This window comes from Mesocricetus auratus, unplaced genomic scaffold, assembly GCF_017639785.1.
Source record: "Mesocricetus auratus isolate SY011 unplaced genomic scaffold, BCM_Maur_2.0 Super-Scaffold_100014, whole genome shotgun sequence".
Taxonomy (NCBI): domain Eukaryota; kingdom Metazoa; phylum Chordata; class Mammalia; order Rodentia; family Cricetidae; genus Mesocricetus; species Mesocricetus auratus.
In genome coordinates, this window is record NW_024429197.1 from 59,876,045 (window position 1) to 59,892,005 (window position 15,961).

At 34.6% G+C, this 15,961-nt stretch overlaps 1 protein-coding gene across 50 annotated transcripts in view; it reads left to right on the top strand.

The window, feature by feature from the left end:
* Nucleotides 1–15,961, top strand: part of Ptprd (protein tyrosine phosphatase receptor type D) — a 2,190,171-nt gene that overhangs the window by 253,518 nt on the left and 1,920,692 nt on the right. For all 50 annotated transcript variants that reach the window (XM_040757239.1, XM_040757256.1, XM_040757242.1 and 47 more), the window contains exon 2: nt 3,038–3,092. The gene's annotated coding sequence lies outside the window, so the exon portion shown is untranslated. The remainder of the gene's footprint in view (nt 1–3,037; nt 3,093–15,961) is intronic.

The following is a 15,961-nucleotide window of genomic DNA, read 5'->3' on the forward strand; positions in this document are numbered from 1 at the left end:
ACAAGAAAATAAAACCAAACATGAATCCAAATGGTGGCATCTCCAAATAACAGGGGAGACGGTGCTCCAACTAGACATATTTTGCACCATGTGAAACCTTCTGTTACATCTAGTTTAGCCAATGTGCAAAGGGACCCCATGGAATTGGCTATCCTCCTATGACTATCTCAGTTTCACAAGTTGTGCAATTTTATTAATGTATGGATCTTGTTTCCATGTTGGTTGTCTTTTACTATAAATTCATTCAGTAATTTCTTTGGATGGTGTAGCATTCTAGCATTTTGTCTTAGATAAGAAAAAAAATCTCTTAAAAATTAGAGTGCATTCCATTTTAAGTGAGATGCAATGGCAGTGATGAGGGCAATGATTGTTCACAGATGATGATTAGAGTCAGCAGCTAAGTGAGCACATGTCAATGCAATAGTACTGTGCATGGAAGGGCATATGTGAACGGGGATGGAAGCTAGTCCAAATGCAAGAAGGCCAGCAAGGCATAAGGCACAGAAAATAAAAATGATAATATCTGGTAAAATACATAGAATTGAACTAATAAATTTAATGGGAAATTGACATATATTTGACTAATTTGAAGTGTATGCCTATTATAAATATGAGACAGTGGAAAACACCAGTTTGAAGGAGTTTTTACATAACTCTGAATTTGTTTGTTTTGAAAAATATTCATGTTATTTATTAAAGATGCGAAGCCTGATGTACATACTGTCAAATGAAATTTGTTTCCTTCAATAATTGTCTCTATATTAGAATTACACTTTTAATATATTACTTATTTTTCAACTACATGTACAGTATTAGTTATAACTCATGTTCAGTACAATAACCAAAGAGGGTCTTCAGTGTTTATGGAAATATCATCATGGTGCTTGTGCACATATGAAACAAAATACATTTCAATATGTAAATATGATACATATAAATCAATTGTGGTATTTACTAGCTCAGTATTATTTTCATTAGTTGGTGTTTGGGGCTCATCATTCTAATTATTCAAAAACTATATAATAGCATTATGAACTAGTCACCTCAGCTAAGAAATACACCACTACCTATAGATAATCAAACAAATATTTATTAAATTTCAAGCAGGAGATATGGTAGTAAATGAACATATATTAGAGAAAACACATGATATGTGGCTTTGAGTTTATAACCAAAGATTGTTTATTTTAATTTAGCATATTAATTTCTAATATTCACTGAAAATTTTGCTGGAATTTATTGCAAGTAGAGTACTACCCTAAACAAAGATTGCTAAAATTAAAAATACATAACATTATACATTGGAATAGTACATTTTTCATTTTCAGATAACAATTTTGACTCTGTCTTAAGATTATTCATTCTTTTTTCTTTTTTGGTTATTTGAGACAGGGTTTCTCTGTATTGTTTTGGAGGCTATCCTGGAACTTGCTCTGTAGATCAGGCTGGCCTTGAACTCACAGAAATTTGCCTGACTCTGCCTACTGAGTGCTGGGATTAAAGGTGTGTGCCAGCAATGCCCGACAAGATTATTCAAATTTTTAATGCAAATCTGTTTTATCATGTTTTCTAGACTGGTTATTAACTACTTCTATGTATTTATTATTGCTAGTTATATTCAGCAATATGAATCTTTTACTATTTTTTGATTTTCCTTTTATATTTCTGAGTTAATGAATCATTTTATAGTAAATGTATAGAAATGCTGAAATTCCTATGGAAATTCTAAAATTTTACAGTTGTTAGAATGATCACTTAGAAATATCATAAATGTCTTCTGATGTTATATAATTAAAATGATTGTTATAAATGGGCATAAGCAAACAATAGTACCTGTAAGTGAAAAAGACAAATTGAGCAGCACAGTTATGATGTTGACAGGAGTCAGTATTGGTGGATCGCTCCTAGATGAAATGCATGTGAAGTTCATACTAATTAGTTTATGAAGCAGACCGAGGCATCAGTTTATTTGGGCAGAAAGACTGCCCACTGTCAAGCAATCAGGCACTAACCACTTTAATTGTAATTTATTCCAAGAAGCACATCTATTGATTCTAGCATACACTTATGTCACAGCAGTATCATTATTTGACTTTGTGTTAACAGCTTCAAAAGGTTAGAGACTTACAGACCACTGTGCAAGAAGCCATTAAAAGACTGTGTTGTTTTCACTCTGTGCTGGAACAATGGTCACTGTTTAGACAATTAGATTCAGGACTGGGGAAATAATATTATTTATGTACTCAGTATGAACTAATGTTTTTCTGAAACAAATCTTCCTTAATAATCACAAAGCAGAAACAAAAGCTGGAGTGTAAATATAATCATCTCCCTTTTACAAGTACCCAGCTGCTTGCAGATGCAAATTTTCCAGGACTCCTTTAAAATGTTGAAAGTCATCTGTCTGACTCCACAGCATATTCTTAACACCTTGCATTCTATTTTTACAATAAGCATTCTGTGGTGTGGCACTTTTCTGGACACATTTAGTTATATTGAAATTGCTGATATATAGTTCATTCATGTGAGCATTGTACCAAATATGATTGCTAAACTATAAAACATCAGTATTAATCACAATATAAATTCCATGTTATAACTTTTAAGGTGAAGGATATATTTTCTTCTGTATGTATTGGAGTGGTAGAATTCCAGTTAGGAAGTTGTCAGTTTAAAAAAATTGTATTGAGAATATCTGGTAAGATAACTCTTGTAGCTTCCAAGACTCTTGTTTTAGAAAACACATAGGGTAACTTATGTGTTTCATAATTATGCAGACACACACACATGCACACCCTCTGAGTAAGGCCATCTACCATGGATGAATGAAATCTTCTATTAATATATTTATATCTCAAGTATGCGGGAGGCCTTGAGATTAGAATGGGAGATTATTTTGCCTAATTTAGAACTTTTCTATGCTTTCATGTTTTGTCTTTTAATAAACTTATGCAACCAGAATACATAAATAAATGAATTTATTCAATTATATCAAAAGAACATAGACCCAGTGTAATGTTCTCATTTTTTTTTGCAGGGGAAGAAATGAAGACTCAAAGAAGTAAAGGATCTATCTCAAAATCACGTAACTAGTAAGTTATATCTGCAGATCAAATGAAATCATTCTCCTGCTGAGTGCTTCACTATGTAAAATGATATTTTCTCATTTCAGATAGGATGCTTTAAAACCTAAGTTCCTGCTCTCTGCCATATTGGGCAATACTAATTCTGAACATGTTTTACTGCTTCTTGATATTTCCAAATGAGTTTAAGATACTCCTTTTAGAAGGGACGATATCGCTGATAACATGGAATATCAAAAGGAAGTCATTAGTATCCAACTGAGAAATTTCTGTGTCCTAGAGCCTTAAGGGGATTATCCTTATTTAATCCTCATAAAGCACTGTAAGAGAAGTGGTTTATCTCTATAGTGCAAATAAACCAAGGCTATAAAATGATTGGTAGTTTATAGTGGTACTGAATGTCAGAGCTACATTACAGCTCTTAATCTCTAAACCTTCAAAGATGCCAGTTTTTGGTGTTGTATTAAATGTACTTATATAGCACTGACATGAGTGGTAATCGCTGAAGCTGTGTAGCATGTTAGATCATGGCTGTCTGCTGTAGCATATGTAAAGATACTGAAGTAGCAAATGAAAGATCAACTTGAGTTGACACGGATTATCTTGTAAGAATTGTATGCACTTGGTTTGACCAGAAATAGAAACTCCTAGAAAGATTGTTGTCACACAAATATTAGATGTAATGATGTATGTAAATGGAGAAAGAAATGTTTGGAAAACATGTACATAACTCTATCACATGTAGAGACTGACAGCTTGCCAAGTTAAGTGGAAGGAACAATTAGAAAAGAGAAACTTTAATTGATGTGACATACCATGAAAGAATCGGTTTAAAGATGCAATTGATGCAATTGACATTTTGAGCTGCATGACAGGTTGTAGTTAGATAAAATCAATTTATCTTGAGAGAAAGACAAAGAAGCATGGGAGGGAGATAAATTGAGAGACACTGGAACTGGAGAGTGGGCTAAGTGACAGATGTGATAAGAAAAAGTGGGATGGGAATGACATGTGAAGCAAGCTTGTTTGTAATTTAAATTAATAACAAAAGAAAAAACATATTAGCTAGATTTTAGGCAGATTACAAAAATCGATTTTCTTATCCTGTGATATATACACACACATATATATATTCTGTTAATTTGTTAATTTCCAGGATTATTTTTAAATGATTTATGATAGAAAACTACCTTTAATATGAATTAAAAAAAGAGAAAGAAGGCCAATGTTAATCATTTTCAGTGTCTGGATATAGAAAGTTTTAAGAAGAACAAAGCTTTGCTAAGAGAATATTCATATTTACTAGTTGGTATTTAACACTCATACTGATATTACACACATTTCAGGGAAGTAGTTTATGTTTAAATGTAACCAAAACTTATGTTCATGCTTATAAGTTGATTCCTTGAAATGTGATTAGAATTTTATTACCATTGAAGATAATATTGATGTAATGACCAGCTGCAAACTGTTAAAATTTAAATAAATGAGAGAAAAAGCAAAAAAAATAAGAAAAAGAAAAAGTGGCATGTTTTATTAAGTAGTTGAGATGAGGTTTGTTGAGAAGTGTTTTAAGCCATTGAAATTATTGTGGATGCATTATTTTGCCATTTATTTTATATGTTTAATGTTATAATCAAAGTTGCCTTGGAAAAGCACTATATATAGTAAATTGTGAACATGGATGCTTATGATTAAATAGTTTGTGGAATTAAAATAAAATATTTTACTTTGGTTTGCTAAACATAACAAGGGCATCCTCTCTGAATTATTTTCAATTACTCAGATTTCTTCCTATTTTGAAGACTTAACAATTTTCATATATATGAGGGATTTTGAGAGAAAGTTATCTATGTGTATGTGCAAGTGCTCATGGAATCCAGAAGATAGTGTGTCAGTTCTCATGGAGCTAGAATTGTGAATAATTTCACATCCTCTGGAACAGCAGGCAGTGTTCTTCACAATGAACATTCTTATCAGTCTTGCTCAGATTTCTACTGTAAATTTGAGGAGATGAATATCAACTTTTCCAATTGTCCTTTAGTTCACAAATATCTGTTGAATTAATAAATGACTTCTCTCTCTTTCCATTTTACTTTGATAAGGTCCCATGAGACTATATTTTATTTTCTTTTCTGAAATATTATCTCTTACAAATGAAGTTTTCAGAAAAGAATCCCCTACTTTTGGGTGGGGGTGGCCTTTTTATTCCTGAAATATTTACTTCAGGACAAGAAAACTCTAAGGAGAGCTTGCTTAATTTATGCCCCAACACAGAACTAAAATAGTATGAATTTGTTAATCTAAAGCTCTTTACTGAATTAACAAAGAAACAGCACCCATGAAAGCATCTTCATACCAAATAAGAATTGTTTAGCACCAAGAACAAACAAACAAAAATCAACTGCTTTGTTGTAACATGGAAGGAAGATCTTATAGGTTAATCCCTGTACTGGCTGTTTATATGTCAACCTGACAAGAGCTACTGCTATTTGAAAGAAGGGAGCCTCAATTATGAAAATACCTTCACGAGGTCAGGTAGTAAGCAAGTCTTTAGTGGATTTTCTTAACTGGGTGTTGATGGGGGAAGCTCCAGACTTTTGTTGCTGGTGCCATACCTGGGCCGGGGATCTTCGTTTCTACAAGGAACAGGTTGAGCAAGCCTTGGAAGCAAGTCAATCCATGTCCTCTTTATCAGTTCCTGCCTCCAGGTTCCTGCCTGGCTTGTTTTTTTCTTTTCTGAAGACTTTGATGATAAATGGGGATGTGGAAGCTGAGCTGAATAAACCATTTCCTCTCCAAATTGCTTTGATCACGGTTCTCATCTCAGCAATAGTAACCCTAACTAAGGCAGCCTCTAGCCTAGATGCTCAATACAAGACAACTTGTTCTCCAAAAGAAGGTCTCTTTTAAAATTCCTCAGTAATGCCTTCAATGTTTAGTACTTCCTCTGAGACTTTTATTTAGAAATCACTCCAGCGTCCTGAGGCTACCTAGTTGTAATTTTAAAAGGAATTTCTGTGAAACTCTGAACAAGCCCTCCCCTCACTGCATGACTCACTTGAATCTGTAGCTATGAGTCTGAGATGTAGTGACATACAATTTTCATTTTATTAATGTTGGATTTTGAATTAGTTTCTGCTGTTGTCCAAACTGGTCTTGTACTTGACCCATAGAAAAGGCTGGCCTTGATAAGTCCTAATCGTCTTCCTACCTGAGTGCCAGGATTGCAGCCTTGAAACACGAGTCCTGGCCCTCCAACATTTTACTGAGTCACATATGTCTCCTCATATGTAGTCTTAAACATGATATGTGTGTGTGTGTATTAGAGTTATGTATTGTATATCATATCTCATATTTCTCCTGCTCCACAAACTCCTACCCTCTCACTAAATCAATGCCCTTTCCATGAGAGATGTTCTTGCTAAGTCGATATATATTAACAGTTCTGCTCTTTTAAGAAAGTAGCACTTTGATGTAGGGACTATTTGAGCAAGTTCTATATATAAATCTGACATTTTATTATTCAGGAATCTAATAAAAAGATGAGTGTGAGCTTATCGACAGCCACAATAAAATTCAAACAGGCCAAACTTATGAACATTTGATGTGAGTGCTTTGTTCCAATGTACATGTCTGTCACCTACTATAGGTATTGGTGGAAATTAGACTTTGTCATTGAAAGTATTTTTGTATGTTCCATTCATTTATCTTTAAAAGTACTGTCTGTGAAAGGTTATGATCAAATAGATAAAAACCTAATGTTAAATTTCAGTCAGCTATCTCCAGAGTCATTCTAACACATGCTTAAATGCTAGTTGTTCCACAACAGGTGTGTTTGTTCAGGGACACAGGCACAGCATTACTACTGATACAGGGCTGTATGAGAGATGTTTCCCGGCCTGGCTTTGGTATGAACACAAAGACCCATTGATGTTCCACTAGAGTCCTCTGTTTATACATTCCTAGTTGGTCTCTGAATAGAATGACAAAGATGTGATAAACAAGAAAAATAATCCTAGCTTTTGAATATCTGATGTGGAAAAAATGAGATATTTTCCCCCAATGAAACTAAGTAATGTGTTTTCCAAATGTTTTATGGTTTACAAAGATAGGCATTTTGAAAATGTATTATAAGATGGAAACTATCTTCATAATGTTGATGATATTTGACATATAGGTCCAGAGCATAGATTCGTGGAAAAGATGGCATAGACGGCAATATGGGACTGTTATTTCCATTTGAACAGCTTCTCAAGGGTTTCTGTGACTCAATTCTTTCTGTAATATGTTCCTCTGACCCCTTCTCAGCACTAAACATTACAGAGCATGTTTCCAAAGACAGGCATACAGAGACTACTTTGCATTTATTTTCATTCTTTTTTTTTTACTAAAATGTCTAAGAATAGGAATTTTGAAACATACCTTTATCTCAGCATTATGAAGATTTAATGAGAGGATTCAGACTTCAATGTGAGTCTTTAATTTACACTGAAATACTGGCTCATTAAATAAATAAAATTATTTTCTTAATAACTTTTTTTTGGTTTTTTAAGACATGGTTTCTCTGTATTGTTTTGGAGGCTTTCCTGGAAATTGCTCTGTAGACCAGGCTGGCCTCGAACTCACAGAGATCCAACTTCCTCTGCTTCCCGAGTGCTGGGATTAAAGGCATGCACCACCAATGCCCATCAGAAATAACTCTTGATTTTTTGAAATTCCCACATACTAATGAAAATGAAACAAAGTATGAAACTGAAACACTAACCTTGGACAAATGCCACTTACATATTTGTTGTCCATAGCTTTGATTAAGGCAGCTTCACGTAAAATCCAGCTACATCTGACAAGGTGTTGCATTGTTCATTGTGGGATGGGCCCTCTTACATCAATCATTTGTCAGGAAACTGCCCCACAGACTTACCTAAAGAAAAGAGTGATAAAAAGCATTATTTTTTTAATTTAAGGTCCGAATTTCTAAAATTACTCTAACTTTAGACAAGTTGACAAAATCGAACCAACTCATCATTATACCTAAATCCACATAGATACCAATATTTGAAAGGCTAAGTTGTTCTGTGTTGGAATGTTTCTCTTTCTATATCTATTTATCTATATACCTACCTACCTATTTCTTATCTATCATTATTCTAATTTTTCTGCCAATCTATTTTACTGGTATACAAAGAAAATCAATTTTATTTTCAATCATAATGAAATTCATTTATCTACATGATATGGAGGTAGTTTATATCAAATAAAGGTAATAATTTAATATGTAGTCTTTTCTTACATTAAATTAAACCAACTCAGGTCATCAAGTAGTACAATTATGTGGATGGGAAAGAAAAAGTATATAGTGGCTCAATACTCTGCTGAAATGCAGTATTTTCTAGTGCTGTGTCTACAAGCCAACTGACCTGGCAAAGTACTTCTTATGGTATTAAGCTCAGATTCTCCCCTCAACAGAACTCACACTTATCTCTTCATTACATATTGAGAAACATTACCTCTCCATATCTGTAGCATCAAATGTGTTTGTTCCCTACTGCCTAGTTCCCAACTTCAACTGTAGCTTACAGCACATCTCCTGCACATGCCTCAAATCTAACATTATGAGTTATTCACCATTTCTCTGTGTGGCCTTATTTTCTTGTTTCAGATACAGTCCTGAACAGTTCCTGTTCAGTTACTGATTTTTTTCCTCATCCTCCATCATCTCTTTCTTCTATTCTCTTGGCACTTAGCCTCTACTAGATTTACTCTTCTTGGATGTTAGAGCACACATTCTTGCCAATCCAGTCTTTTTCTTGTTCTCTTCTTAAGGGGGTGTATGTTTTCTAAGCAAATTTATATGTCCAGTTCTATAGCACATGAAAATCTCCCACACACAATCTGCCACATATCTCCCATAGTGTGATGCTTCAAGAAAACAGAAAACCTTTGCTCTCCAAGATCTGTTCTCCATTTCTCTGATTTCTTACTAATCTCCTTTCAGATTTTATACATCAACCTTTGTCTTGATCTCGTTTTAATTTACTACTGGCTTAAACACTCGGGCCTGTTAATGACATTAGAAGTGCTTGGCTTAATAAAAACAGTACAGTGAGTCATCTATGTGCAATATTATACAGGGATTATCACTAGTTTAGTGTCCTCGATTATTTATATTGGCTTGTGAAATTTTGAGGAAAACTTAACAGAAAGAGATGCCTACAAATGTTTCATTGTGTAATTTCTGAGATATTGATGCAATGATTAGCTTACGTTGCATCAACTGAGACCATTGGAAAGGAATCTCGTCTAGGCCTTGGGTAGCAAGCACAGTAGAGGCAGGGACTCTGCGAAGCAGAACTGAAGCTTTCTTTTGACGTGTAGAAGGTTTCTCTTTAAAGGGACTTTCTACAGTTGTCTTTATTTTTCATTAACTTCTTCAAAATTGAAGGATAAAGAATCCCTTGCATTTCTCCTGCCTCACCTTGCACCATTGCCCCAGACAGAGTGGAGAAGTGCACTTACAATGCTTAATGAACTGGTGATCATTTTCATCCAAAGTTCAAAGTTCAGTCCAAAAGGTCACGATGCTGATTACTCTCTGTGTTCACTCTTGGTATTGTTTATTTTATGTCTGTTCAGATGTATTATGATGTGAAGATCATTATAGTTTGAACAGTATTTTTGCAGTCCTAAATTTCCATGTTCTTAAATTCATCCTTTTCTCCAGTGTCTTTTGGCAACTGTTGAGGATTTTTGTTTGTTTGTTTCCATATAATTCCCTTTTCTGGAATATCATGTAGTTGTAAACTTACAATATAAACAATTTTTAGACTAATGTATCTTAGTCAGTAATTTACATTTCCCTTTTTTATGGCTTGCATAACCCAATTCTTTTCAGTGCCAACTTACAGGGTGTTTTCTGCATCACAGTTAATCCATTCACATATTAAAGGAATTGATTGTAGCAAACTTTAGCATTATAAATAAATCTGTATACAGATTCTTATATGAACACACAGTTCTGAGTTCGCTAGATAAAATGAGGTGCATCATATTATGTTTACATTTTTTTCAAGAAAACAGTGAACTCTCTTCCAAAGATATGTTCAGTTTTTAAGTCTTATCCACTATGAGTTGCCCCATATTCTTTATGGCAGTTTATGCTTTCAGTTATGGGAGAATTTTTTCTAATATTACAAAATTCCATTTTTTGAGAATTTTATAACATACCTAAAACATGATTTGAACAAATTCATACTACTTCCCCTTTTCTCACTCCTCCCATAATCTCCACCACATTTCCCTTTCCATTTCAGAATTACTAGATTCACTAGAAACCTCATCAGGTCCAAATAAATTTGTTTCTAAATATTTGGTGTTTACATTTTTTGAAATTGTCATACAGTGTACTTCTTGCTAAAACCTTCCCATACCACAGCTCCTTTCAAACTTCATGCCCCGCCCCAACTAAGCAAATGAAAGGGCCACTATCAAAACAAACATCAAATTTGTGTTCAACAACTACTTCTAAGTATTGGCTTGCCTTGGACCCTTGTTGGTATAACCAGTGTCACTCCATTGAAGAAAATGTATTTTCCAACTCCCAGTCACTCCCAGTGGCAAACCGAGTCTTGTTTAGGGATAGTGCATTGTGACAATTCTGCCTCCTTTGTGCTGGATATGTTTTGTCTTGAGTGTGGGTGGCAGTCTTGAGAATGTGCATGGTGTCATATTCTCATTGCGTTCATATGTACCCTGTGGGGAAATTACTGTTTCCTTCAAGTTATCCACAACTTCTGGGTCTTATCATCTTTCCAACCCATTTTCTCATAGATGCCTGAGTGATAAAGACATCACATGTGTGGCTCAGTACTCCAAAGTATCTCACTCAATGCATGTTGTCCGGTTGTGGATCTCTGCGTTAATTCCCATCTACTTCAAGAAGAATCTTCTCTGCTGCGGGTTGGGCAATACACTCTTGGGAGTTTTAGGTATCATGATAAAACTTTATGAAAAGTCTCACCTTAATGATATTAAATCTTGCTATTCTTGAACATGGATTATGTCTATAATCGTTATCTTCAATTTCATAAACTGAGTCTCCTAGTTTCTGTTCATGTTTTGTTAGACTGATACTTGAGCATTCAGTCAGCTTGTACACTGATGTAAATCATTTCTGTTTTTAATGTAAGTTAAATTTGTTGATTTTTGTAATGTAGAATGACATTTGACTTATTTTTCAGTTTGGTATCCCAAAATCTTGTCGTAATTCCTAATCAGTTTCTGGAGTTTCACTGTCATTGTTAATGATTATTTATTTATATATTCACAAAGCTGGGTGTAAGCGCAGCTTCACTTATCCGACTGTTTAATTCTTTGTAAAAATATTATTTATTTCATTAATAAGCGCTATCATCCATGATTAGAAAGGAGTGGTGGGCCAGAATATTCTCAGCTTCATCATATTAGATGGAAGTTGTGTACCAGCTCCAGTCTATTAAGTGTTCTGTTAGATGTAGATTTCTCTTGAATGTTCTTTACCAGGAAGAAGTGTCCATGTATATATAATTCATACAAAGGTTTCATCATCCATGTATTTCTATAGTTTTCAAGTGTTTTCATTGTGTATCATGTGATATCGTAATTCTTTCCTTAGTATGTTGACATGATTGAGGAAAGAAAAATATTAAAGTTCTATTAGGCATTATTAACTTATCATCCCCAGAACTTATTTTAATAGTCTTCTCTCCTAATTTGAAGAACTATGTTGAGACCTTTCCCTACCTTAAGTTTACCAGTACTCTCTATAAAATGTACAGCTTGTTAATCCCTTGGCTTTAGCACCAGGATACAATAAGTATATTTGCATATATCTCCTTGTAAACTAGACTTTATAGAAAGCTCAGTATCATTTCACATGTTCAGAATTAAAATCAAGACAATTTGCAGTCATCTTGTTTAGCGTTTGGCAGGTGGAGAGAGATTTCCTGAAATAAATGCACAAATAACTATAACTGTATTTGAGACAGTTCAAATACAGTTCAAAGCTATCCTATCTCAGTCTATCAGGGGCAAAGGTAGGGGCATCAGTTCATTCCACAACTCTGTTGACACAGAAAGAATAGATCCATGGAACAAATAGGAATTGATTTCCATAAACTTATTTGGAACAGCTGAATACTTTGCAATAAATAACACAGTATGCTATAGACCTGGTGTGGAAATTGAAATTGCATTGACTTGAGACTAATAATTTCATTAACGTCTTTGTAGTGATTAAAAGTGAGTTTCTCGTGGGCTTCTTAGTGTGTGCCATACAAACAGCAGGCCTTAGTAATATAGCCTGAGTTTAAACTTGTTCTGTATGAGTTTACACTTTTAAATAGAAGTAAACCTCTTTCCCCATCCCCCCGTTTCACACACCCCAAACTAGAACATTAGAAAACAGCAGATTCGTTTTCAGGGGCCCCAATTAAGTGGCTGGAGGTGTCTGTTTCTGTGTCGTTTTCAGAAACAATGGTATCATTAAATTGCTGAAATTGTAGTGTCAGCAGGAAGCAGAGCAAAGAGCTGCCAACGGGAGAACAAAATATGAACAGTGCAGCTACTTTGATGTCTTCCTGACCTGCTTCCAATGTCTACTGCTGAACTAGCTATAAACACAATGTGAGGCAGCAATGCAAAGGCTGGTGTGAAACCCAGGTAGTCTTACCCTGCTAGGAGGAGCTGTGCTCAGCGCCTTCTCCCACTTGAAACCTCAGGCAAATTGCACTAAACACTGCTTCAAAACACACTTCCCACTCCACTGTGGTGCTTCTATAATTGATATTCTACCAATGAATACTACAACCCTCCCTTAAAACACACACACACACACACTATTTGTTCCTTGAACAACACTGCTGAGCACAATCCCTTGCTTTTACAGCAATACCCTGCTGCTTAGTTACTTGGAAGTGCTAGAAACAGCAAATTATATGGGTAAAATAACTCATTCAATATATAGTAGTTTAAAATTTTACATAGAATTGGAAAAAACTAATAATTACGAGAGTTAAAAGTTTAATTTAGGAGGGAATCCTACATGCTGCGGCGAGGGGCAGGTTTCAGCATCCTGGTAATGCACTCAAGTCTCTCACATCATCTGTGTCACACTGGGACATGTAATTTTTCTCCCAGTTGTAGATCTATAGTGGATAAGCAGGGAGCATGTAGTATTTCTTTTAGTTTCTTGGCTGAAGGACCTTGTTTACTGTGTTTGCATAGTGTCATTGTTGTAATAACAGTGCATGGATTCTCTCAATACTGTTTTTGTTTGTTTGTTTGTTTTTACTCAGAAAAGAATGTCTGCACCAATTTCCATACCCGTTAGTTGGAAAAGTCAAAGTTAGTTCTTTGATGTTCAAAAATCTGAATGTACAACCTAGAGTATGAATGGACCTTTACTGTTCAAAACTACAGTACTATCAGAACTTTGACCACAGCCTCACCCCTCACTTTTAAATGTCACAACTTTCTATTCCTCAACTCTAAAACCCTTAACATGTTTTGAAGTAACGTTTATAGTATTGCATGTCAAGGATTTTTCTATGACCTTGTCAATGTTGTTTCTTCACCTTCATAGGACATCATGATTGAAGAAGACCACACTATTTTTTCCACAGCCACTCTTCAACAGGGAAAAACTACTCTAATGTGAAATATACCTATCTATTGTATGCTATGCCTTGCTTGTAAGGTGATTTAAATGTGAAGGTTCTCTTTTGGAACCAAAGAAATGTGTACTACAATGTTTATGTCTGTTTGTTGCTTCTAGACAATTCTGAGAAACTGAGGAATTATCCGTAGCCCTCCCCTTTTCTGGCCTCTACATGGAATATAAACAGAATGCAATAAATATTCTCTCTGTTGTTTTAATAAAAATTATATAATGGTAAAAACAGGCTTAAGTTTTGATCAAATATCAACTGGCAAGGGATTTTAATCTTTCAACTATGGGCCAGTCTCACTTAAAATTGCATCAAGATAATTAGGGTTAAGTAAAATCAAAGTTGAGATGTCAACATGAGTGTACACACAACTTTAAAACCTTATTTCTTATATTTAGAATTTGTTAAATACTTTTCTGTTGCTATGATAATTTACCATGACCAAAAGGGACTTATGAAAGCAAGAGTTTGTTTTGGCTTAAATTACTAGAGAGATATGAGTACATCATGGTGAAGAGTCATGGCAGCAGACAAATATGGTAACCAGAACAGAATACCAAAAACCCATATACACACCCCAAAACATGAAGCAGATTAATCAAACTGGAATTTGAATGAGACAACAAACACTCAATGCATACACTGATTTATGCCTTGTGAATGGCTATGCTTCCCAAAAGTTTATCAAAGAGTCTGACCAACTGGAAACCAAGTTTTCAAGCATCTGTACTCTGGAAAATGTTCCCTTTTAAACCACCACATCCTCCAAATGTCCCACACTCAGAGGGACAATTGAGGTAGAAAATGGACTGTTCTAGAACACCTCCCTGAATACTTCGGGATACACAGCACTCTGTCAAAACTCCCCTTAGAAGATTCTTAGATCACTCATGTGGCCTGCATCCAAAGTCATTGCCACATGGGTCAGGCCAAGCAAATCCTTGGAGTTTTCATTTCAGAAATACTCATACTATTTTCTAGAACTCAGTTGTTAATATTTGGTAACAGAACCAGAGTCAGTATGATACAAACAATTCACTTTTAGGAGTAGGGCCTTAAAGGAATGAGAACTTTATTGAAATGGTGGATCATCTGAGGATTTGTCAATGAATGTAATGCTTTGAAGTGAATGAGAGCAGGTATAAATTTGAAACTAACAAGGACAATAGTGAAGATGGAATGAACCTAGGGTTGTTTCATCACCAACCTTGACAGCACCACTTCTTCCAAACACTATACTTGCTTATCCTTAGGAATTATTTGTCCCAGTGATATCCTATACCAATAAAGTGACTTAGTGGGTTATGGACTGTGGAGTCCATTCGAAACCTGAATCTTATTACTAACTTTTTACTCAAAAGAGTAAAAGTGAATACAGCTTCACACTTACCAAATTGTATGTACATTTCTTTGTGGCCAAGATAACTTGAAATGATATTATATTAATTTTTCAAAAAGTGATAAGTTCTAAAAAACACTAATGGAATTTTCTCAAGGTGAACCTCTGCAGAATACACATACTCATAGTACGACAGCATAAAGCAATATGCCAAAGGTCCTTTAAAAATTGTTTTTTGTTGATAATACAATAAGCTTTCAACACTCCTGTTCGAAAAATAATGGAGATAGTCAATCAATCAATAATACTACAAAATACAAATTTTCCAAGTTTCTTATAAAACCCATGATTTGAAATGCATATACATGTCATGAAAGGATACTGGGGTAACCTGCAACTCACCTTTCTTTCTCTCTTCTCTGTGGACCTGTCACCATAAGCTCTTGACGTTCATTTACTGGTGCTATGAAGGAAGATGATGGGTGTTGATATCTGCCTTCCACCCATGATCACCCACATGTGCAAATTCATGTCCATGAACACTGGTAAAAACATACACATGTACAGAAGCACAAATATATCTTAAATGATTTTATTAGGAATTAGTTGTTTTCCTGATCATTTTAAAGCTGATTTAATATGAATACAATTAGGCTTGTTTAGTGTTGATTTTATGTTAAGATGGAATCTTATTATCAGGAGAGTATGTTTATGTCAGAAAATATGCAGTTTTTATAAAATAATGAACCTCAAGCTTGGGGCAGACAAATTTTTGTAATAAAGCTTCTAGAAATTGCTGTTGAAGACACTAAGTTACATGTTGTAAAGACCCA